This window comes from Salvelinus fontinalis, chromosome 35, assembly GCF_029448725.1.
Source record: "Salvelinus fontinalis isolate EN_2023a chromosome 35, ASM2944872v1, whole genome shotgun sequence".
NCBI classification, from domain to species: domain Eukaryota; kingdom Metazoa; phylum Chordata; class Actinopteri; order Salmoniformes; family Salmonidae; genus Salvelinus; species Salvelinus fontinalis.
Genome location: NC_074699.1, coordinates 1,582,777 through 1,610,212, shown reverse-complemented (window position 1 = coordinate 1,610,212; position 27,436 = coordinate 1,582,777). Strand labels below are relative to the sequence as shown.

The window sequence follows — 27,436 nt, the reverse complement described above, 5'->3', positions numbered from 1 at the left end:
TCCTACTGACAGCTAGGATAACTAAATGTATTCTACTAGCTACAACGTCCTACTGACAGTTAGGAGAACATTTTCTGATTCACACTATAAACTGAACCGTACTGGGTCGAGGGTCACCTGTGACCGAGACTGTGACCTCACCCTACAGTCTTGAGCCATTAGCCTTGCTGGCTCATGTGAACTACAATTCATACACTGTTTTAACGTCTAGAAACGTCAATCATCGCTTGAGATACGGCTTTCGAAACGTATTCTCTTTCATCAGCGACAAAATAAACCTTCAAAGAAAAAAAGCAGGCAATATAGCATGCAAACCTTGTCTTTATATATATAATCTTTTTAATTACCTTTATTTAACTAAGCAAGTGAGTTAAGAACAAATTCTTATTTTCAATGACGGCCTATATAAATATTGCTTGCTAGTTACTCACCTGCCCATTTTCCGAGTTTAGCAGGTGATACCACCCGTCCATTCCCCAGCACCCAAACTCTGAGCCCTGACAGCAAACGACATACGGAGCACACTGAGAAATAGGCCGCAGTCAACGCGCCAATCCAGAAGAGCGGAGTCTCCACCGCCCGTAGTAAAGTCTCTCCAGTTGACGACATGATATTTGCACACGGCTTTCACAACTAATTTGTGAGATCAAATGTATGGATTTACAAATGGCTGTCTACAATACGTGCATTTATCGCAAAAGCCTCTTTTACATGGTGCAGCCAGTAACTTTGAGCTCGTGCTTTTATATTTGGTTTTACTTCCGCGTCTGACACTTCCGCATTCACTGGTTTGCAGCACTGATTTGTTGAGGTTGGACTCTGTCAAAACATGCTCCTTTTCGATTCGTTAATATTTGCATCAATTCGGAGAGCAGCAATGACATGTGTATCGACAGCCATTTTTATTATTATATATTTTTATCTCCACGGACAAAGAAGGCGGGACCAACACTTTCATAATATCTGACTGGATGAACATTTATGACACCAGATTTTCACATTTCTGATTGGTTTGTGCTGTAATTATTGTCCAAAGTAACAAACAGGACTCGGATTATTGATGGGATTATTTCACTAGATCTGGCGAACCCTGTATATAGCTTTCATTGTTGTCTGTGTTCTATGTTCAGTTTTTTTATTTTATTAATAAAACAAATAATATACAGTACCAGTCAAAAGTTTGGACACACCTACTTATTCAAGGGTTTTTCTTTATTTTTACAGCTGTTATACAATGTAGAATAATAGTGAAAACATCAAAACTATGAAATAACACATATGGAATCATATAGTAACCAAAAAAGTGTTAAACAAATCTAAATATATTTTAGATTTTAGATTCTTCAAAGTAGCCACCCGTTGCCTTGATGACAACTTTGCACACTCTTGGCATTCTGTCAACCAGCTTCACTTGGAATGCTTTTCCAACAGTCTTGAAGGAGTTCCCACATATGCTGAGCACTTGTTGGCTGCTTTTCCTTTACTCTGCGGTCCAACTCATCCCAGACCATCTCAATTGGGTTGAGGTTAGGTGATTGTGGAGGCCAGGTCATCTGATGCAGCACTCCATCACTCTCCTTCTTGGTCAAATAGCCCTTACACAGCATGGAGATATGTTGGGTCATTCTCCAGTTAAAAACAAGCGCTAACCAGATGGGATGGTGTATCGCTGCAGAGTGCTGTTGTAGCCATGCTGGTTAAGTGTGCCTTGAATTCAAAATAAACCCCTGACAGTGTCACCGGCAAAGCACCCCCACACCATCACACCTCCTCCTCCGTGCTTCACGATGGAAACCACATATGCAAAGATCATCCGTTTACCTACTCTGCATCTCACAAAGACATGGCGGTTGGAACCAAAAATCTTGGAACCAAAAAATGTGGACTCATCAGACCAAAGGAGAGATGTGCCAAGCTTGTAGCATCATACCCAAGAAGACTCACGGCTGTAATCGCTGCCAAAGGTGTTTCAACAAAGCAATGAGTAAAGGGTCTGAATCCTTATGGAAATGTGATATTTTTATTTATTTATAAATTTGCTAAAAATTGCTTTGTTATTATGGGGTATTGTGTGTAGATTGATGAGGCTGAAAAAAACAATTTAATCAATTTAAAAAAAAATGAGTAACGTCAGAAAATGTGGGGGAAAAATCAAGCAGTCAGAATACTTTCACGAATGTGTATTTATTTCCATAAATAATACAATTGTAAAGGCTAATAAGGCTGGTGGAACCATTCATAGAGGGTTCTAGGAAGAACCTTCAGAAGATCAAATGGCTTTTGGTATAACCCTTCATTGACGGTTCTAGGTAGAACCATATACAGGGGTTCTTTGAAGTACCTCACATAGAGGGTTCTAGATGAAGCCTCTTCAAAGGGTTCTACCCAGCAACAAAAGTGTTCCACTATGGGGACAAACCGAAAAATCCTGTATGGTCTTTACTTAGCACCTTTTTATCTAAGAGTGCAGTCATGGCTCATCCTATATAACTACTGCTATACACACCTTTTCTATTCACACACTGTCCATACTGTCTATACAAACCCTTCACATACATGTACAGTACTGTGCAAACGTTTGAGGCAGGTGTGAAAAAATGCTGTAAAGTAAGAATGCTTTCAAAAATAGACACGTTAATAGATTACATTTATCAATTAACAAAATGCAAAGTGAGTGAACTGAAGAAAAATCTACATCAAATCCATATTTGGTGTGACCACCCTTTGGCTTCAAAACAGCATCAGTTCTTCTAGGTACACTTGCAGACAGTTTTTGAAGGAACTCGGCAAGTAGGTTGGCCCAAACATTTTGGAGAACTAACCACAGTTCTTCTGTGGATTTAGGCAGCCACAGGTGCTTCTCTATCTGTAATCCCAGACAGACTCGGTGATGTTGAGATCAGGGCTCTGTGGGGGCCATACCATCACTTCCAGGACTCGTTGTTCTTCTTTACGCTGAAGATAGTTCCTAATGACTTTCGCTGTATGTTTGGGGTTGTTGTCGTGCTGCAGAATACATTTGGGGCCATTCAGATGCCTCCTTGATGGTATTGCATGATGGATAAGTTTCTGCCTGTACCTTTCAGCATTGAGGAGACCATTAATTCTGACCAAATCACCAAATTAATTTGCAGAAATGCAGCCCCAAACTTGCAAGGAACCTCCACCATGCTTCACTGTTGCCTGCAGACACTCATTCGTGTACCGCTCTCCAGGCCTTCGGCAAACAAACTGCCTTCTGCTACAGACAAATATTTCAAATTTTGACTCATTAGTCCAGAGTACCTGCTGTCATTTCCCGGCACCCCAGTTCCTTAACTTTGCCCGTTTTTTTTGTGCTTCTTCACAGGAGCTTGGACAGCACATCTGGAAACCCCTCTCTGCCTTGTAATGTCTGCCTGGGAGAGACCTTGCTGATACAGTATAAACTACCCTGTGTCTTGTTGCTGTGCTCAGTCTTGCCATGGTGTATGACCTTTTACAGTAAACTGTCTTCGGCAACCTCACCTTGTTAGGCGAGTTTGGCTGTTCCTCACCCAGTTTTATTCCTCCTACACAGCTGTTTCTGTTTCAGTTAATAATTGTGCTTCAACCTACATATTGAATTGATGATCATTAGCACCTGTTTGGTATAATTGTTTAATCATACACCTGACTATATGCCTACAATATCCCTGACTTTGTTCAAGTGTACCTAGAAGAACTGCTGTTTTGATGCCAAAGGGTGGTCCCACCAAATATGGATTTGATTTAGATTTTTCTTCTGTTCACTCACTTTTCATTTTGTTAATTGATAAATATAATCTATTAACGTGTCTATTTTTGAAAGCATTCTTACTTTACAGCATTTTTTCAGACCTGCCTAAAACTTTTCGACATTGCTGAATAGGATTTGTATTCTGGACTCATTTTGCTATGGGGTTTTGTACTTTGTATTTAAATACTCTATTCTGGACAGGTCCTTTTACTATGGGGTTTTGTACTGTGTATTTAAATACTGTATTCTGGACAGGTCCTTTTACTATGGGGTTTTGTACTGTGTATTTAAATACTGTATTCTGTACTCAGGTCATTTTGCTATGGGGTTTTGTACTGTGTATTTAAATACTGTATTCTGGACTGGTCCTTTTACTATGGGGTTTTGTACTGTGTAGTTAAATACTGTATTCTGGACTCAGGTCATTTTGCTATGGGGTTTTGTACTGTGTATTTAAATACTATATTCTGGACAGGTCCTTTTACTATGGGGTTTTGTACTGTGTATTTAAATACTGTATTCTGGACAGGTCCTTTTACTATGGGGTTTTGTACTGTGTATTTAAATACTGTATTTTCGACATAGCTCATTCTAATATTTCTACTACTGTACATTACATTTTAGTTACTGTTTTAACACACCGCATATTTATTAATATACTGGATTATTGACATAGCTCACTAATATTTCTACTGCTGTACATATCATTCTTAGTATATCTTGTGTAGTATCATCTGCTGTATATATGTATAGATTGCTCTTGGATTACTGTTACAGTGCTATTTGGTGGTTAATTGGATTCAATCCCGAACTTTCTTGATTTATTTTTCTTTTTTCTTTTTAGTTGTTTTTAAAATGGATAATTTCTGTGTTTGACATTTTACTGCGTTGTTAGGAACTAGTGACATAAGCATTTCGCTGCACCCACTATAAGATCTGCTCAACTGTCTTGGCGACCAATAAACGTTGATTTGATTTAAAACCATTCATAAATGTCTCAATAACCACGAGGGGAAAAATACTTCAACATGTGGCATTCATAAATAAATAGGTCAATATAATATTGACAAAAGATAGTAGAGCCAGGCCTAGTTCCTGATTTAAAATGTTTTGAAAGCTTTAATAAAAAGTCAACCGTTAACTATATTGTCCGTGAGCTTTCAAAGCATCTGAGCTGAATTTTACATGAGAGCACACTATAAGACTGCTTCATTTGATAAATATAATATAAACATGATCCTTGGAAGGTTTTATACATACAGGGTAGGCAGTAGGCTACTTAAAGATTGAAGTACTAGAACCGAATCTCAGTTTAAATCTCAGTGTGTTTGTGGGAGGGGGGGGGGGGGGGGGTCACTCTGCCTGACCATCTAAGAAGCACAGGTTGAATCATAAAACGAATACAAAGGCTTAGCATAATAAATGTATAAAGATTACATGCAAAGTAAAGTCGCAGCTCTCTTGAATGTCTCCTTTTGATTTACCTGCCCTGAATCCTAATATATTCATAAATATATCATATACTTTATATACTTTCTCTTTTGAACAATTAAATGTGACAATGGACTAGATCCGCATAATAAAGCTTCTTTGTTTGTCTGTAGTTTCAACCAAAAATGAAAATATATATATATATGATTTTAGCACCACATCTTAGCCGACAGCTCCCTTGCATGGTTGCTCCCCTCGCTTCCCTCAATATCCCTTGTAGTGAGTTGTTGTGATACTACTCTCACCAATATCTGATTTTAAATACATCACGTCGCTTAATTAAGGTTATAGCCTATATCCCAACTTTATCTCCTTCTAAACACTACCAACAGACATGTCCGTCAGTAAAGTCAAATCTAGGTGGGTGAAATAATAAATATCTTATTTTATCTCCACTACAAACCCCGTTGATTGACGTGAAATTTCAAAAGCACATAGACTCACACCACATAATGTATAGTTTGATTGCGTTATTGGGTCTAATACAGGGGGACATCAGAGCTGTTTGTTGGAGATCGTCTATGTTTATTTTAATATTATATAACTTCAAGACTATACCACTTGTATTGATACCACCCAATAAAAGACTTAAATTACAAGCCTACACTATTTTCAGATTGTTATCCAACTCCTCAACATCTTTTATCAGCTCATTAACGCTTTATGTGGAATGTCTTAGTATTTCAGACATAATTAGAGGATACCAAGTGCAAACACTTACATACAAAAGTAATAGATTAGGTGAATATTCTCTAAAATTATAGATATATTTTATAGATCAATTCCATGCTTTTTCAAAAGTAGGCTAATAAGGTAACAACTTTTACAGGTTCTGAAAATTGCTTGTTTGACAAAAGAAGTGCACGACGTTGTATTTTAATATTTTATTGCAACTTTAGGGTACAAATCTACAAAACATGTGTGACATGTATTATACAAAATACATGTACCTCTCCCTCTGAAGCAATATATAAAGCAATCAGTCACAACGGAAAACTAACATATAGTAACTTACATAAAGTCCTAAACACATGAAAGCAATCCCATTCCACCACAGATAAGAGCCCTTTCTCCAGAACTAAGCTGATATATTACTCCGTACATTCTGCACACACGGTGCCAAGTTTCTTCTCAAGCATGCATGGTTGATGGCCTATCTGCATTTTGTGTGACACAAAAAGTACAACAAAAAAGACCTTGCATGAATCAGTAATTATGTTTTGTCTGTACTGACAAACATAACTGTAACTACACATGAGGACACTGAGGTCCGGACGTCGGTCGTTTCTTCTAATTTGAAGAAAAATAATAATAAAAAAAATATGTATTTTGTACACAAATAAAATCAATTAGTCTACAGGTCATTTAAATATTGCTCCCAGCGTCGAACGATTATAGTCTTGATCTTTCTGAGTTACTTATATTCGCACCGTCCTTTTTGCGAAGGAGTGGAATCATGAACAGTGTTTTTTTGTTTTGTTCGTCTGCGTCACCCGGATTTGCCTTTTTAGCAGCACATTCACCGCTCTTTCAAACCGCTAACCCCGCCCTCTTGCCGCACAACGAACTACCCCAGCTCGCAGTAGGCTCTGCTGACAGTGTGTTTAGGAGAAGCCGGACAAAAAAGCTAATTATAACAGTCCCGCCTTGTCTACAGACATCCCCCAAACAAACAAAACTGAATAAGTGCACAACTGCTAAGTATTTGCTTATAGGTATGTCAGTCAGGTGGCTATACTTATTTTGCAAAAAAGTTGAAGGGCTCTGGCAAGTGTTACTTAGCCAGCTAGAAGGATGAAGTAAGAAGCTAACGTTAAAAGGTGCCTACCTCAGCAGGATAAAAAAAAGACTACTAAGTTATCATTGTAACGTTGCTTTACAGAGAGCAGGCTACTGAGACAGACAGTGATGTGGCACTCAGTGGTGAGGCTGATGCAGGCTGCAATGCATGCAGGAGGAAGTAGAGGAGACAGAGAGAGCGAGCAAACTTGGGGTAGGGGCCCCTCATGGGGTCCCCTGAGAAAATCTGAACTAATCTTATCAAACAATTTAGGAACAAAAAAATAAGATATGTTTCAATATGAACATCTCCACATGACCTATCTTCCCTGGAGGTCAACATTAAAATACAACCCCTGTATGTTTCTATGTGAACATCTCCACATGGCCTATCTTCCCTGGAGGCCAACATTAAAATACAACCCCTGTATGTTTCTATGTGAACATCTCCACAGGACCTATCTTCCCTGGAGGCCAACATTAAAATACAACCCCTGTATGTTTCTATGTGAACATCTCCACAGGACCTATCTTCCCTGGAGGACGACATTAAAATGCAATCAACATGCAAACAATAGAGTTCTGAAACTTTGTTGTTTCGTTGCTAATGTTTTAAGTGTCAGTGTGAATAATTTGTCATACTTCCCCTCATTACAGTTGTATAGCTAATAGGCTATGTGTTTGTAGATCCACTGAGGTGAATGAACCTACAGCAGACACGTTCATAATCGCTGGGGTCATTTTGGAATATTGTTTAGCTGCTCTCCAAATAGCATTTACATTTTTATTAATTATATAGAAATGCAGTTAATGAGCTTCAACTTTAAAAACAAAAACCTGGTTATGACCCTGCTGACTAAATAACAAACCTGGTTATAACCCTGCTGACTAAATAACAAACCTGGTTATAACCCTGCTGACTAAATAACAAACCTGGTTATAACCCTGCTAACTAAATAACAAACCTGGTTATAACTCTGTTAACTAAATAACAAACCTGGTTATAACCCTGCTGACTAAATAACAAACCTGGTTATAACCCTGCTGACTAAATAACAAACCTGGTTATGGCCCTGCTAACTAAATAACAAACTGGTTATAACCCTGCTGACTAAATAACAAACCTGGTTATAACTCAGTTAACTAAATAACAAACCTGGTTATAACCCTGCTGACTAAATAACAAACCTGGTGATAACCCTGCTGACTAAATAACAAACCTGGTTATAACCCTGCTGACTAAATAACAAACCTGGTTATAACCCTGCTGACTAAATAACAAACTGGTTATAACCCTGCTGACTAAATAACAAACCTGGTTATAACTCTGTTAACTAAATAACAAACCTGGTTATAACCCTGCTGACTAAATAACAAACCTGGTTATAACCCTGCTGACTAAATAACAAACCTGGTTATAACCCTGCTGACTAAATAACAAACCTGGTTATAACCCTGCTGACTAAATAACAAACCTGGTTATAACCCTGCTGACTAAATAACAAACCTGGTTATAACCCTGCTGACTAAATAACAAACCGGGTTATAACCCTGCTGACTAAATAACAAACTGGTTATAACCCTGCTAACTAAATAACAAACCTGGTTATGGCCCTGCTGACTAAATAACAAACCGGGTTATAACCCTGCTGACTAAATAACAAACCGGGTTATAACCCTGCTGACTAAATAACAAACTGGTTATAACCCTGCTGACTAAATAACCAACCTGGTTATAACCCTGCTGACTAAATAACAAACCTGGTTATAACCCTGCTGACTAAATAACAAACCTGGTTATAACCCTGCTAACTAAATAACAAACCTGGTTATAACTCTGTTAACTAAATAACAAACCTGGTTATAACCCTGCTGACTAAATAACAAACCTGGTTATAACCCTGCTGACTAAATAACAAACCTGGTTATGGCCCTGCTAACTAAATAACAAACTGGTTATAACCCTGCTGACTAAATAACAAACCTGGTTATAACTCAGTTAACTAAATAACAAACCTGGTTATAACCCTGCTGACTAAATAACAAACCTGGTGATAACCCTGCTGACTAAATAACAAACCTGGTTATAACCCTGCTGACTAAATAACAAACCTGGTTATAACCCTGCTGACTAAATAACAAACTGGTTATAACCCTGCTGACTAAATAACAAACCTGGTTATAACTCTGTTAACTAAATAACAAACCTGGTTATAACCCTGCTGACTAAATAACAAACCTGGTTATAACCCTGCTGACTAAATAACAAACCTGGTTATAACCCTGCTGACTAAATAACAAACCTGGTTATAACCCTGCTGACTAAATAACAAACCTGGTTATAACCCTGCTGACTAAATAACAAACCTGGTTATAACCCTGCTGACTAAATAACAAACCTGGTTATGGCCCTGCTGACTAAATAACAAACTGGTTATAACCCTGCTGACTAAATAACAAACCTGGTTATGGCCCTGCTGACTAAATAACAAACCTGGTTATAACCCTGCTGACTAAATAACAAACCTGGTTATAACCCTGCTGACTAAATAACAAACCGGGTTATAACCCTGCTGACTAAATAACAAACTGGTTATAACCCTGCTAACTAAATAACAAACCTGGTTATGGCCCTGCTGACTAAATAACAAACTGGTTATAACCCTGCTGACTAAATAACAAACCGGGTTATAACCCTGCTGACTAAATAACAAACTGGTTATAACCCTGCTGACTAAATAACCAACCTGGTTATAACCCTGCTGACTAAATAACAAACCTGGTTATAACCCTGCTGACTAAATAACAAACCTGGTTATAACCCTGCTGACTAAATAACAAACCTGGTTATGGCCCTGCTGACTAAATAACAAACCTGGTTATAACCCTGCTGACTAAATAACAAACCTGGTTATGGCCCTGCTGACTAAATAACAAACCTGGTTATAACCCTGCTGACTAAATAATAAACCTGGTTATAACCCTAATGACTAAATAACAAACCTGGTTATAACCCTGCTGACTAAATAACAAACCTGGTTATAACCCTGCTGACTAAATAACAAACCGGGTTATGGCCCTGCTGACTAAATAACAAACTGGTTATAACCCTGCTGACTAAATAACAAACTGGTTATAACCCTGCTGACTAAATAACAAACCGGGTTATAACGCTGCTGACTAAATAACAAACTGGTTATAACCCTGCTGACTAAATAACAAACCTGGTTATGGCCCTGCTAACTAAATAACAAACCTTGTTATAACCCTGCTAACTAAATAACAATCCTGGTTATAACCCTGCTGACTAAATAACAAACCTGGTTATAACCCTGCTGACTAAATAACAAACCTGGTTATAACCCTGCTGACTAAATAACAAACCTGGTTATAACCCTGCTAACTAAATAACAAACCTGGTTATAACCCTGCTGACTAAATAACAAACACTTTGTTTTCTTTCCAGTCCAGACAGTTTGAGCAGGTATGGGGCAGATTACGCTCTCTCTCTCTCTCATAATTACATTTATTTGGCTGTGCACTATGAGGTCCAATGGCACTAAACTCTCTGAGCCTATAATTATAGAGCCAAATACACCAAATGGCACAAGAACAGTCTGATTCCAGACTTGTTTACTGTGGATGGCAAACACACACACACACACACACACACACACACACACACACACACACACACACACACACACACACACACACACACACACACACACACACACACACACACACACACACAGAGAGAGAGAGAGAGACACAGACACACACACATAGAGAGAGAGAGAGAGAGAGAGAGAGAGAGAGAGAGAGAGAGAGAGAGAGAGAGAGAGAGAGAGAGAGAGGGAGAGAGAGATACACACACAAACACACACATATATATATACACAGGGCTAACCACACTCAGTCCATTTAAATTGTTTACAGACTCAATTTACCTGTCTGGACCTAGAAACAGGACACATCCTTATTTTGTGTTTTGAGATTGGGAGTAGAGATCTGTTGATCATGTCAGTGTGTGTCTGTCTCTCTCTCGCTCTCTGTCCTCCCTCTCTCTCTGTCCTCTCTGTCCTCTTTGTCTCTCTCTGTCCTCTCTCAATTCAATTCAATTAAAGGGGCTTTATTGGCATGGGAAACATATGTTAATATTGCCAAAGCAAGTGAAGTAGATAATATACAAAAGTTAAATAAACAATAAAAATGAACACACTCTCTCTCTGTCCTCTCTCTCCCTCTCTGTGCTCTCTCTCTCCCTCTCTCTCTCTTTGTCCTCCCTCTCTCTCTCTCTCTCTCTCTCTCTCTCTCTGTGCTCTCTCTCCCTCTCTCTCTGTCCTCCCTCCCTCTCACAATCTCTCTCTGTCCTCCCTCTCTCTCTCTGTATATATATTATGACTGTGTCCATCTATATCCACAATCCAGCTAGCACATTTGGTTCCTTGGAAGATGTGGGAACCTATGTTTTTTGTTTTCCATTGGTTCTGGGAACGAAGCCATTTGTTTCCTTTCTGGTAAAACCGAACATTTTGTAAACGTTCTGAGAACGGAAGTGAACATTTCGCCTGTTCTGCGAATGTTCATTTTTAAATTACATGGATTTTCTGAGAAAGTTTTACGATGGTTGCCTGAAAGTTTTACGATGGTTCCCTGAAAGTTTTACGATGGTTCCCTGAAAGTTTTCCTGGAGGTTTTACGTTCTGAAAACGTAAATTATACGTTATTTGAAGATAATTAAATAACGTTCTGAGAACATTCTCTAAATGTTGTGAATGTTTTGAATAAACATTGTCTATCCATGGAATTAGTCCATTGCCCACCAGGATGGAGCTACCACGGATAGCCTGCCATCATTCACTTTGAACTGGACTGTGTGTTAACAGGCAGTAGGGCCTGCCATCATTCACTTTGAACTGGACTGTGTGTTTACAGGCAGTAGGGCCTGCCATCATTCACTTTGAACTGGACTGTGTGTTAACAGGCAGTAGGGCCTGCCATCATTTACTTTAAACTGGACTGTGTGTTTACAGGCATTAGCAACAGCGTGACTTTAGCTCATCAGAACGCATTCGCCAAAAGCCACAAAATACACCTGAATGGATTTCTGCAAATATGTAAATACCACAGGAGTCCTCTTACATTTGGGATCTTTACAGTCCTTTTGATCAAACAACCATGAAAAGGTAGTCTCTCTACCTCAGTTATGCACATCAACAACAACAAGATCAACAACTATTGCTAGCCAGAGGGAGATGGCCTAAAATCTAACAAGAGACAGTAGATAAACCCTCTCAAATTATTTCAGCTAGTTGGCAGTCAAAATTGAACTGAGAAACAATGGGGAATGGTAGCCTGCTCGTCCTTCTGCAGCCTGCCTGACAATGCATGCTTGTCCCAACCCAGGTTTTGACAACTGAATGGGAACTTAAACCATTTAATCGATGCCAAATACATTTGATTGACAACTAAGGGTGAGTTGTTAAATTGCCTTCAGTGTGTCAGAGTAGGGTCTGAGATGTTCGTCTGTTCAGATTGTCTGTTCGTAAATTCAGAGTGTCTGTTCGTAAATTCAGATTGCCTGTTCGTAAATTCAGATTGTCTGTTCGTAAATTCAGATTGTCTGTTCGTGAATTCAGTGTCTTTTCGTAAATTCAGATTGTCTGTTCGTAAATTCAGATTGTCTGTTCGTGAATTCAGATTGTCTGTTCATAAATTCAGATTGTCTGTTCGTGAACTCAGATTGTCTCTTCGTAAAAATTAAGTTTGTCTTTTCGTAAATTCAGATTGTCTGTTCGTGAATTCAGTGTCTGTTCGTAAATTCAGATTGTCTGTTCGTGAATTCAGTGTCTTTTCGTAAATTCAGATTGTCTGTTCGTGAATTCAGATTGTCTCTTCGTAAAAATTAAGATTGTCTTTTCGTAAATTCAGATCGTCTGTTCGTGTCCGTTTGCCTGTAAATTCCGTGTGTTTCGCTCTCCGGGTGTTCAGAACACACACTGCACTGTTGACACTGGTCTGGATGCTCTGGCCGAGGAGGAGGGTTGATCCTAGCATTCCTCACAACGGCAGTCAAGCATCCAAGCTAACTGGCTAAAGTTGGCTAGCTTGCTAGCTACTTCCAGACACAAATGAGAGAACATTCTGACCACACCTCACTCTGACAATTTTACTCACCCTTGCAAAGCTGGTTAGGCTGTTAACATGTTATCAAGAGTGTTAGTGACTAACTGTGCTGCTGGCAACAATTTAAGTACTTTACTGCCCGGTTATATTCAGGCGGTGCTGTTAATTCATCAGTTATTCTGCACTCTGGCACGCTCAGACGAGAGTGCTCTGAAATCGGAGTAAATAGCCAGAGTGAATTTACGAACGCAAGAGATATGCTAACTGGATAACAGTCGTTCAAGTTCAGCATAGCTAGATAGCTAGCTAGTTCAACATAGCTAGATAGCTAGCTAGTTCAGCATAGCTAGATAGCTAGCTAGTTCAACATAGCTAGCTCAACATAGCTAGCTCAACATAGCTAGCTAGCAAAGTGATTCACATTTCTTACTAGCTAACCAAATGACTCCTGCATCTCTGTAGCCACCGATAAACGATAGGAGGGGAAAAATTCCATCACTCACCCACTCCTCCAATAACATGACTGCGGTCAAGTGAAGACATGACATCCTCCCAGCACTTCCCAGAAGATAGTTAGCTTACATTAGGCTCTGTGTTTTTAGCTTGCTAAATAAATAGCTACATAAATAGATACGCTAGTCTATTAGCCACCTTATGGCTGACTTGTGATCATTGCCCTTGCTAGTTTGGTTGTATGTATATGCCTTAGTTACATTCGTCCTTTCTTGTTCCAAATATTGAGTTATTGAAACATCCCGAAAGGGTGGAGGCAGTAAACAATGTACAAGGTCAGATGTGATTTACAACCTGATAGCAATATTTTTTGGACTACCAAGAAATGTCTTGGTGAATTATATTAATCATGCATTGAACTTCAGCTTTTCTGCCAGTAATGCCTTACTGTACATCATGGAATTCTGAGTCAAATATAACCTATTTTTTAAACCTCTTATACAGTTGGCTTCGTAGCATAAACTGGGAATTCGATATATTTTGACTGATATTATGATTGTCTGTTTGTTTCATATCTGCAAAGTAGTTAAAACGCTGTCAATTCCACTTTAAGTGGAGCAAGACTCATGAGAGCATTTTCATCGTAGTCATACACTCTTCATAGAACACATTGGTGAAGCTCAGGACACCTGACAGAAGATCATAAACACAAGTGATATGCAACTCAAAGACTCCCAGTGGGTTACAGCACATTCAAATAGGACCAGGTTAGATAGGGAGGGGTGAAGAAGCGGTTCAGTAGGGGTGTGACGGGGTCTCAAAAGATCCCACAATACCTTGCAGCATGCACATGATTCCTTATAGATTGAGAAGGGGCTTTAGTTTGCTCAGGACTTGAGGAACCCCTTAAAACAATGAGGCAGTCATCTTACCCTGCACAACACAAACCACTACCAATCTAATAAACAATGTAATGAAATAAAAACGTCACTGTCTCCAACTCAAATTACTGTAATCAATTGATTAGTGGAAACAGGTGTGTTAGTGCTGTGGTGAAACAAAAGCCTGCACACCCAGAACCAGAGTGGGGGGGTCCTGAACCCTGGGAAACAATCACCTTGGCTCAATGTTGAACTTTGAACCCCCCCCATGAAAAAAACCCAGATCCCAGATATACCTGTTGTGTAGCCTACAACTAACAGAGTTGGAGTAGATGAGTCTTTTTTGAAAAGCAACGTGTCCTACCTTGTGGAATACATGTCCTAGGTGTGAGCTGTTAGGATATTTAACCCACATCTAGATGATCTGCTCCCTCTAAGTCACTTACTAACTCACCAAGGGAGCGCAAGCCTCTTTGTATTTCTGGACACTTTCTATATTACAAAACGCAAAGAATAGACCACAAAACACCCATTTCATAATCAACATTTTATTTAAACAGCAAACTCATACAATTATCCCACATCATTGTGTTTTGAAGAATACAGAACTCATGTACAAAAGGTGACAGATAAAATGTAACCAAATATTACAACATTAGACGGCAACATTTAACACATGTAACACCTGTCTCTCTGTGTTCCGTATTGTATGGATGTGTATGTTTCTGTAATTACAGGGCTCTCTGTCAAAATAAAGGTATTAAAAAATAACATGTGTAACATGTCAAGTGAAATGAATGTCATATTAAAAGCCAGAAATGTTTATCATTTGACAAATGCCTGGAAGAAACCAGTTGTCTGAAGTCGAAATAACACTATTAAAGGTGGATGTTGTGTCGTTTCTCCTCCCAGGTAACCTGTACGTGTCACTGCTACACAGTTTGCTACTGTGCTGTTGTGTACACTACATACATTCCCTACTTCTGCTTCCAACACAATCAATAATATACCTGTAACCTGGGATCTTACAAACACACACGTTCAGTCTTCTATAGATTTTATACAGAAAGTTCAAGATGATTATCCACAATGATAGGAAAGTTATCCAACTTGTGTGTGTGTGTCCGTCCTCTAAAAAGGACTAACAGGTCCTTTCCCTATTGTCCTGAACTATAGGCCTATACCACACATGTTTATGAAATCACAACAATGCATGCAGATTTTGACTCCCCGTGTCGGGAGATATTTGACAACAACAACAACAAACATCTGCAATAATATGACAATAATAATATCACTCGTCAATAAATACAATACATTCAATTCGGCGACTGAGTCCACCACAAATGCTTTTTGGGGTAAGGGCTTCCCAGACTGATATTTATGAACAGCAAGCCCAGACCGCAAAAAGATTCGTGACGGACAATCTATGGGTCCAGATCCACATCACTCCACGAACTACTGCCGTAAAAAGAGTCTTCCACTGTCTCTCATCCACACAAAGTGCATCTGTCCAGCAATTGGTACAACACTCACAATCTATCCTTGCGCGCAAGGTTCTTGCATGTGGAATCCGACATTGTAACCACATTCGTCTAACCATATCAATTCACGTTAGGCTACAGAAAACACTGTGTTTTATTTCTAAACCAGCAACAATCGCGGTGTGTGTACGTACATCCTCTTATTCGTAACGTCGCCTGGTGGAGAGCCGATCTCCAGTTGTCTGCCGATAGCTGTGCACGAGGAAGAACGCTGCTCTGCTCCAACATACCGTAAATAGAGAGTAGCGAAGGGTTTCATTGGAGAGTGCAGAACTCGTCATCTACCAATCGCAATCAATCTCTATAGGGACCCCCCTTATCCAACAAAAAAAGACGAAAAGGAAAACTAACTGGTCTCCCCACGGTGAAAAAGTAACGGGACAAACCATTGTCCACACAGTTGCCTTTACACCATGCCAAAGCCAAAATAAATGTATGCAAACATGGGGAGCTTCTGAAACAAACAAGTACAATAAAATGAATCTGATCCAACCAAATGTTTGATGGTGAGAAACATATCCCGAATGTTGATAATAGATGATGACATCTGACAGCATCCCACATTGCCGCGCGTAAACTACCCCTAAACAAACATTTACTCAACCATCAACAACATGAACCATCACTGGACACCCCACAGTGATGGAACCAACACTTACTTATAGGTCTAACACTACAGATTACAATGATCATCCACATTTAGACCAAGGCTGGGATTCATTCTGATCCGCGGTATCCACTTCATAGCGCGCTTGACATTTTAAAGGAGCCGGCATCTGCAGCGTTTACCTTGAATGCGATCTCAACGACCGCGCTAATATTGCATTTAAAAGCTGTGTTGTCTACAAGCGCGATGGGATTGAATCCTCAAATAGCCAATATCTACACTGGTGGACTAGGGGACTACAGGGCACGATATTAGGATAACCCATTGGCTACCCCCAAATATACATCCTGCATAGCCTGCAGTAGCCTATGCAAGTAGAAGACAGTCGACAGTCGGTGGCGCGAAAAAAAACAACTGGTTATTCAATAAATTAGATCCATTGGAACCCCAAAAGTTCCCGAACTCTTCAGGCCCGCTCTTGCGCCTATTTGATTGGCCGGGACTTTAATTTGTGGCCGCCTCCAATCGGTCACGATTCCTTCCTTCTGTCTCGAGCACAGGGTGGCTGCCGCCTCTGACGCAGTACGCGCGCTACTCACTTTAGCAGTCACGACTCGAGAAGGGTCGCTCTTTCCACTGAAAACCAAACGCCAGAATGTAATTACTGAGGGCGGTACACCTCAGCTCTGCCCATCTTTGACCAAAATGGTCCACAGAGCTAACGTTGATGTAACATAGAGCCATGTCTGTATTTTTGTTCCTCAGTCAAAACACAAAATGTCTTAATTCCCCATTATAGCATAGGAATGCTAAACTGAACTGTGTCAGCCGCAGATTTTAAAACAATTGAACGTTTCAAGATGAACCCTCACAGAGTGTTGGAGCCATATCCATTCTAAGCATAATTCAAACATGGCCTAATGACATCCTCAGTCAGCGGTTGCATGCATAGCTTTAGACTATAGCCTATGCCTACTTAACGATGGTTCAGCCACACAAATCAAATGATTTATGAAACAAGAAACCGACTCAAATTGTCACTGGAGACATGGACGTAATTAATTTAAGGTGTAGCCTAAACCACAAATGAATGTAGGCTAGAATATGACGGGGACACATACTTACGTCAACTGCTATCTGAATCTAAGAGGATGGCGCTATCCAGACCAGACGTGAGAGCAACATAATTCCAAACACGAACTGAGTATTGTTCTATTAAATGTGGTCTAATAGACAACTCCACCCATAATGTCAGCCTGGAAACTTTCTTCTTTCAAACTGAGTAGAATTTCTGTATGGTATTGGTCGCGCTTTGAGTTGTGAACATTTCAGCAGCGCCCGGAGTGGACAGCTCCCGACTGTCTTCACTTGAGTTATGTGCAGCTGTAACGCATTTGACTCTTCCCGATTCTGGTCCCCCAAAAAGAATAATTAAGTAGCCTAATTGGGATACGTTTCCTTCGTCCCAGGCAGAGGTTTACATACATTCACAAGTCCTCGCGGAAAGAGACATTTCAAACATACGTGAGAGCTCAACAGCGCCGATTTACACACTGCATGATTCTCCGACTGAAAAGAAAGGCTGGTTTGATTTTCATCAAGCATACGTCTAGCGCTCACATTTCACACCAAATCACTCTGACCATTATTCCAAAGTCGTCATTGTTTACAACAAACAAGGTAGCCTATACATAACCTTACGGACGCTAACCAACAGTCGAGCGTATTAAATGCATCCTTCAACTGAAAAAATAAATGCACCGATCACTCACCAATGCGCGAACCCCTCGCTGAAAGGGGAAATACGTTTCACTAACACTATTTTCAAGTGTCACAAAACAACAGAGAAATATATTTTTAACAGTGCTAGATCAGCTGCTGTTCTTGATTCCTACACTAAGTGTACACACTGTACTCTTGAATGGTATGCCTTTTATACGAGTGATGCCCCCTATCTATTTCTGGATCACGAGCCAACCCCGTTGCTATTTTTAGCTCGCATTGAGAGAAAAAAAAGAAAACCTCACAGAGGTTCCTCGGAGGAATTTCAAGCGTAGGGCTGAAACATGCGCGTTCATATTTCCCTTCGCCCAGCACACACTGTATACATGCGCGTTCCCGTGTCGTTTTAAATCACTATACTAAAGTGGTGCACGTGACACGGCGGCCTTATTGCGTTCAGTGGATGACAATGCAGAGATTCTTGCCAATGTAGTCTAATTAATCCTACACTTTTTTTGTTTTATTTCTCTCTCTCTCTCTCTCTCGGCATACAGATAAAGTATATACATTTTGTATAATTTCTCCTCTATGTGAATTTCAGATAAAACTAAATTAACGCTATAGAGGGAGAAAATAAATAAATACATATATTTGTTTTCTCTCTCTCTCTCTCTGTGTATCAGTTAGTAGAATGGCATACAGCTAAAGTATATACATTTTGTATAATTTCTCCTCTATGTGAATTTCAGATAAAACTCAATTAACGCTATAGAGGGAGAAAATACATAAATACATATATTTTTCCTCGTGAGAGCTGCGTCAGTTACTAGGCATTGACGTCACGTTAAGATTCTCCCACTTTGAAGCCCATGGCTGCTGATAGAAAGCCATAGCCACCATGAAGCCCATCGCTGCTGATAGAAAGCCATAGCCGTTGAATTTGCTGTTGAACCGCTGGTTCAGAATTGACCACATGCAAGTGAATGTAAAATACACAATATTGGGGTTAAAATTGTCGCTTTGTTCGGTGACTATAAATGTACGGTATACGAAATCATGGCTCCAAGCATTTCAAAATGCACAAGCCCCCCTCTCTCTCTCTCCACATTTCTCTACCTCTCTCTCTATTCGTTTAGTCTTCCCTTCTTCCTTTCATGTTAGTGGAAGCTACAGCCCACGCAACAGATTCTCACGCACGCGCGCCTACACAAACACACACACAATCTTCCCCTCTGTCTCTCTCTCTCTATGTGTTTCTCTCTCGCTCGCTCTCTCCCTCCCTCTTTGCCTCTCTCACTCAACTCTCCGCCTCTCTCGCTGGCACTCTCTCTCTCTCTCTACGTCTCTCTCTATTCGTTTAGTCTTCCCTCCCTTCTTCCTTTCATGTTAATGGAAGCTACAGCCCACGCAACAGATTCTCACGCACGCGCGCCTACACAAACACACGCGCACACACACAGACACTGGACACGAATACACACAAGCACAAAACAAACGCCCACTTTCTCTGATGGTAGGTAGCTTTCCAAACATATTCCTCAGTCACAACAATGGTAGCCTATATTACCGTCTTAATATAGCCGACAAGATGTTTCCTTTTTCTTTTTTTTACGGAGCAGAATACTGAAACGCGTGGTAACGGAGCGGCGCGGGGCCGTCCGATGATGCTATTTTTAGCTCACATGCTCAATATGCTTGGCGCTGCGGGTTTCTCTCTTTCTGATGTACGCTCCTAAATATAAATACAGTATAGATTGTAGACAGTCATGCGGGACCAAGGAATACGTGAAGAAAGTCTATAGGCATAACTGTAACAATAAAAATATGCACAAAATAATAATTCAATGAAATTTAGGTTTGCTCGTTAATTTTTACATGGTTCAATATTACAGGTGTAATTGTGTGGTTGGTGCATTATTACAGTGGTTCATAAGCTGACTGTATAATTGAATGAATGGATGTGTCTCAACAGTCCGATAGCTTCCTTTCTATCTGTCCTTTGCTCAGATTTGGCAGGAAATGACAGGTGAGCAAAACGCAAAGATGGTGGAAACTTATAAAGTCCTTTCACTTATTAGTGGAATAATTGCTTCTCGATGTTCGAAAAACGAGACAAAAATAAGTGTAAAGACACAGCCAAGTCGAGAGGTTGGGACTACAAGGTTCTACCTGTATTTGTTCTACCTGTATACCTGTTCCAAAGAAAGAATATAACAAAAAAAATTGCTGACACCTTTCAAACCAATGAGGGTTCGGGAACTTTAACGCCAATTATCTCAGAATCCTCTTTTTGCAGATAGACTCAAGCTCTCGAAATGTTGTACTTATATATTTTAGGTCATGCCCCACATTTAAGAAATGATGCATACTGTCCAGCTAAGCTGTTTACCTGCATGATACATAGGTTTGTATATCAGTAGGTAGCCATCTCAATTGTCTAATGCGGTGTCCTGTCCTGGTCTCCTGCACTGACACTCAAGACCTCCAGAAGCCAGACTAACCAGGCATCCCTCATTTACAGTATATTAGCTAACCAGTTTTAAATCCCGGAGGAGAGGAGGCCACAATTGAGAGGTACATGATGGAAAGCTGCTGGAGCTGAAAAGAACAGGGACCTCTGCCTTGTGGACTGCACTTCATGGGAGACTAAGCCTGAGGAACCATAACGGACAAAAACAGATATTTGTTTATTGAAGCATATAAGCCTATAAATTGCCTTGAATTGTCAGTTATGATCGCATTGATTGCTGCCAGTAACACAGATATGCATTCTTACAGAGAAACCAGCATCTCCCATTCTTAGGCTGCACTAACATCAATACTGTGGTGTGGTCATTCTACAGCCTACTGTGGTATGGGCATTCTACAGCCTACTGTGGCATGGGCATTCTACAGCCTACTGTGGCATGGGCATTCTACAGCCTACTGTGGCATGGGCATTCTACAGCCTACTGTGGTATGGACATTCTACAGCCTACTGTGGTATGGGCATTCTACAGTCTACTGTGGTATGGGCATTCTACAGCCTACTGTGGTATGGGCATTCTACAGTCTACTGTGGTATGGGCATTCTACAGTCTACTGTGGTATGGGCATTCTACAGCCTACTGTGGTATGGGCATTCTACAGCCTACTGTGGTATGGGCATTCTACAGCCTACTGTGGTATGGGCATTCTACAGCCTACTGTGGTATGGGCATTCTACAGTCTACTGTGGTATGGGCATTCTACAGTCTACTGTGGTATGGGCATTCTACAGCCTACTGTGGTATGGGCATTCTACAGCCTACTGTGGTATGGGCATTCTACAGCCTACTGTGGTATGGGCATTCTACAGCCTACTGTGGTATGGGCATTCTACAGTCTACTGTGGTATGGGCATTCTACAGCCTACTGTGGTATGGACATTCTACAGCCTACTGTGGTATGGACATTCTACAGCCTACATATAGCCAATACATATTTTGGGTTAATCTTGATATTGTGCTGTAATGTCTGTAATGTGCTGTAATGTCCAACATCCGGTAATGTCCTGGCTGCAACTTACATTTAAGGTCTGGTAAGGTCTGGTTAGGATTTGTAAGGTCTGGTAAGGTCGTAAGTCAGATTTATTTGCATATATGTGGAATTGTAAGAGAAACATGATGCAGGTGTAAAAGCAATAGTTCTGATCAGAGTTTATTCCTTGGTCCCACTGCCTTGCTCTAATGATAAGCCGCGCTATTTGGCTGTTTAGCATCTATAAACAATGTTGACTTTTGTAGAGGTCTACAGATATAAATATAATGTATAGAACTGAATGATCAGAGAGGTTCTAGAATGTTGATTATACATTTCTACGTCAACGTTGATCGCTATATCTAAACGGTAAATGGCTTTGTCTTGTTGCTGTCTAAGGCTGCCTTTACACAGGCTTATACCAATTATTGGCAAAAAAGCTGATCTGATTGATCAAAATACCAATTGGTGGAAAAATATCATAACTGGACTGCCTGTGCAAATACAGCCAATAGTTTCTGAAAACACTTCCGTGTACAGCAGGCACTGTCCATGGTTCTGAAAATCATTCGTGTACAGCAGGCACTATCCATGGTTCTGAAAATCATTCGTGTACAGCAGGTACTGTCCATGGTTCTGAAAATCATTCTTGTACAGCAGGCATTATCCATGGTTCTGAAACAACTTTGTGTACAACATGCGCTGTCCATGGTTCTGAACCCCCTTGGTGTATAACGGGCGCTGTCCATGGCTCTGAACCCCCTTGGTGTATAACATGCGCTGTCCATGGCGCTTGAACCCCCTTGGTGTATAACGGGCGCTGCCCATGGTTCTTAACCCCTTGGTGTATAACGGGCACTGCCCATGGTTCTGAAACTCCTTCCTTTGCAACAGGAACTGTCTGGTTCTGAACTGCTTACCATGCAATAGGACTCAGTAAATCCGGGCCTCGTGGACCACATAATGCTTTTTTTTTCTTCATCCTTCCCCTAACTGATTTAGACCTGGGATACCAGGTGAGTAGACTCCATGGTCAATCAATTACATCAATCAGTCAGTATGGTTGAAAAAAGGACCACACCAGCAGCACCGTGGACCTCAACATTTGACTTTCATAGGTTAAACGTACAAAACTGTAAGGATAACCTAGGACAACACACCATACGAAATGTCTCTGTCCTGTTGCCACATGAAAAAGATTTCGAAAAAAACAACAAAAAAACACTTTCCCCTTGCATTCTCTATATCAGCTATTACCGCACATGTGACAGGTTAAATGTAGAAATGTCTCCGCTTATTGTCCATAGCGAATGTGTAGATAGTTACAGGCCAAAATACCTCGTTTAAAGCATACAACATGCCCATAAAACTAAAATACAGGCTATATACAGCTATGTGTGTGACGGTCGTGACTGAGAAGGGCGGCAACTGGGCCGAATCATATAGAACAAATGAATGATTGAATGGCAATGCGGGGAAGTTGACTAAAAGTGAAAACAGTAAACTTCCATATTATGTGCACAGCAGTTTACTGTTTATTAGATGCAGGTTAACTATTTATTGCTTTTACCCGTATGAAGCCCTGCAGATATCAGTGAAACGGAGCAGACACTGAAACTGAAATATAGGAATTCCAGCGTCTTCACAAATAGTCCAGCCTGCACGGTTCTGTTTTCTGTGTCCGATACCTTGTCTGTTTGCGTTCACAAATCACCGTATCCCTCGTATCTCCTCACCGGTATATATCTCCCACACATCAAGGATAATGTATTTTTGGAAACGGCACCAGTAATTTACTAATTTAAACTGTAGTTTGAAGTCCCACAACAGAGAGAACGTTCCGTCTTTTAACGGAGAAATCACATACCTTCTCAAATGGCACAACTCTAATTCACTGCGCAACCAGTGGCTCCGTGACTGTGGTAAGTTCCTTGTGGGAAGAGTTGATCATAGGAGGAATGTAGCCTATATTAGCCTATAGCTATAAAGATCACCTCGCATCTAGACGAAGGCGTTCACTGTGTGTGTGTGTGTGTGTGTGTGCGTTGAGCGGGGTGTTAGGAGGACACACATGAGGCTGTCCGTGTCAGGGTGTGCATTTGTGGTTAAAGATTACGCACCAGAGAAATAAATATGTAAAAGATCGCAGCTACCCTCTTGGTGTGTTAAAGCTCACAACATTAATACATTATTTTGATATGCAACCAAATAATGTCGTATTTTTACCATTGAACTATACTTCTTTGCTTTTATTACAACGAATTGAAAGCATGGCTTTATAGGCTCTCATTGATAAAGCTTGGTTCCTGAACACTACCGTCTCAACCACCAGTATACCAGTGTGCTACTGACCCGCATTGACGTCATTGCGTCATTAGGTATCCCTTAGAAACACAGAGCTTCAAAAATAGTATCAAATTAATTCAACTTGCGAGAAAGGAGGGCGGGGCGGTTGGAAAGAATACGGGGTGCTGAAAATTCGTCTCTTGGCCACCACAAAATACAATGCATTGGACCATGTGAATTGTAAAATATTGGGACGTTATTTCCAGGATGAAAATTGTAGGCTACAGGGCTGTGACATTAGGCAACATAACATAGCCCAGGTCTCGCTTTGTCGCTGTCCATGGTTCTCAATCCGCTTAACATGCAATAGAACAGACCAGGACAATAGAACAGACCATGGTGAAGAACAGACCAGGACAATAGAACAGACCATGGTGAAGAACAGACCAGGACAATAGAACAGACCATGGTGAAGAACAGACCAGGACAATAGAACAGACCAGGACAATAGAACAGACCATGGTGACGAACAGACCAGGACAATAGAACAGACCAGGACAATAGAACAGACCATGGTGAAGAACAGACCAGGACAATAGAACAGACCATGGTGAAGAACAGACCAGGACAATAGAACAGACCATGGTGAAGAACAGACCAGGACAATAGAACAGACCATGGTGAAGAACAGACCAGGACAATAGAACAGACCATGGTGAAGAACAGACCAGGACAATAGAACAGACCATGGTGAAGAACAGACCAGGACAATAGAACAGACCATGGTGACGAACAGACCAGGACAATAGAACAGACCATGGTGAAGAACAGACCAGGACAATAGAACAGACCATGGTGACGAACAGACCAGGACAATAGAACAGACCATGGTGAAGAACAGACCAGGACAATAGAACAGACCAGGACAATAGAACAGACCATGGTGACGAACAGACCAGGACAATAGAACAGACCATGGTGAGACCATGGTGAAGAACAGACCAGGACAATAGAACAGACCATGGTAACGAACAGACCAGGACAATAGAACAGACCATGGTGACGAACAGACCAGGACAATAGAACAGACCAGGACAGTAGAACAGACCATGACAATAGAACAGACCATGGTGAAGAACAGACCAGGACAATAGAACAGACCATGACAATAGAACAGACCATGGTGAAGAACAGCCCAGGACAATAGAACAGACCAGGACAATAGAACAGACCATGGTGACGAACAGACCAGGACAGTAGAACAGACCATGACAATAGAACAGACCATGGTGAAGAACAGACCAGGACAATAGAACAGACCAGGACAAATCCCGGCCTCGGAGTCTGCATGTGGACACTTCTAGAATTCAATCCAACACACTCAGAACTGAAACATATACTAGGTAATTCCTCTCATTTACTGATACCCCATACAATTTCTCCATAGGCCTATTCATTTTCTTCGCCAGATTTCCAAGTATACATTGACCGGATAAGCATGTCAGAATAGCACAAATGAACCATCTGAATGAACCTATGAGATGCTGTTCCTAAGTGGTGCCTCCCATATATCAGATACTGCTGTCCTCTTATCTAAATAGATATATAGACACCACAGGTAACCTACCAGATACCGCTGTCCTCTTATCTAAATATATATATAGACACCACAGGTAACCTATCAGATACCGCTGTCCTCTTATCTAAATATATACAGACACCACAGGTAACCTACCAGATCCTGTGAATCCAAGTAGTCTATAGACATTTTAAAGGGAAAAGGGGATACCTACTCAGTTGTCCAACAATGTATTCAACTGAAATGTGTCTTCCGTATTTTACCCAACCCCTCTGAATCAGAGGTGCGGGGGGCTGCCTTAAAGTCTTCAGTGCCCTGCCTTGCTCAGGGGCAGAACAGATTTTTACCACGTCAGCTCAGGGATTCGATCCAGCAACCTTCTGGTTACTGGCCCAACACTCACACCACTAGGCTGCCTAACCTCTGCTAATCATGTGTTCAAATGTCCCAAGATGTTTTTTGCGGTTTCTATTTGTAGGCTCAGTCTATTTGTATACTTACTTTTTCAACAAGGACTATAAACAAAGTTATATAATCTGTCTTACACACCAAAACACAGCTAGCCAATACATTCTCAGCTGAGCCATTGGCCTGCCTGCTACCCCCTCCCATTGGCTGATCTCACTCTTACAGCCTCATTCAAAGCAGTGTGTGTGTGCGTGAGTTTGTGTGTGTGCTGGTCACTCACATCACATGTCTATTACATAACTGAGCACCCAGTCCTCCTCTCACCCCCCTGACAAATTCTCACGCTTCGTTGGACACAAGTTATTTATACACTGTACCCAAGACGTGTGGGTTCAGAAATACCACCAGAGTTAAATATGAACTGAGAAACATTCTAAAAGGGAGCGGTTCTGAGGACAATAATAGGCTAACAACCATTAGCGATGCGGTTGCTCTCCAAGGTGCTGTGCAATATGCATTCTCGTGTGTTTACTTGATATTTATAGCAGTCCGTGCATGTGTGCCAGCCTCTCTGCACCATGTTCCCTCACAGGCTGCTAAAAATAGCAGGCCGCACTGTGCTTGCACTATTTCCAGCACTTGCAGACAAAACACATTGTCTGTGCAGAATTGCAGCTGTGGCAATGGGCAAGCCCTAGCCCATGTAGACTAACAGCTCATTGACAATGACTGAACAGTATACGAGTGGGTTAACGACGCCTCTGAGTGCGTTAGTTCCCAACCTGATATAGTTCCACCATCTTCTACCCTTGATTTGGCAGTGCCTTCTGGGTTGCCAGGTAGCCTAGTGGGGCGGCAGGTAGCCTAGTGGTTAGAGCGTTGGACTAGTAACCGAAAGGTTGCAAGATTGAATCCCCGAGCTGACATGGTAAAAATTTGTCGTTCTGCCACTGAACAAGGCAGGTAACCCACTGTTCCTAGGCCGTCATTGAAAATAAGAATTTGTTCTTAACTGACCTGCCTGGTTAAATAAAGGTAAAATAAAAAAATATGGTTGACGCTTGTGGCTACAAATCCTGTCATATAAGATCCATTGTATCAGGAAGGGGACTGTCCTGCAAGTCATCTTGTTACTTCTGCAAACAATCAGGAAGGGGACTGTCCTGCAAGTCATCTTGTTACTTCTGCAAACAATCAGGAAGGGGACTGTCCTGCAAGTCATCTTGTTACTTCTGCAAACAATCAGGAAGGGGACTGTCCTGCAAGTCATCTTGTTACTTCTGCAAACAATCAGGAAGGGGA

At 40.9% G+C, this 27,436-nt stretch overlaps 1 protein-coding gene and 1 long non-coding RNA gene across 2 annotated transcripts in view; both read right to left on the bottom strand.

The window, feature by feature from the left end:
* ttc17 (tetratricopeptide repeat domain 17) overlaps positions 1-27,436 on the bottom strand; it is an 85,772-nt gene that overhangs the window by 28,067 nt on the left and 30,269 nt on the right. The window lies entirely within an intron of this gene.
* Positions 15,023-21,496, bottom strand: LOC129834188 (uncharacterized). The gene is made up of 2 exons (XR_008756223.1): positions 17,767-21,496; positions 15,023-17,277 (listed from the first exon to the last, which is right to left on the bottom strand). It is a non-coding gene; the product is annotated as an uncharacterized LOC129834188 (long non-coding RNA).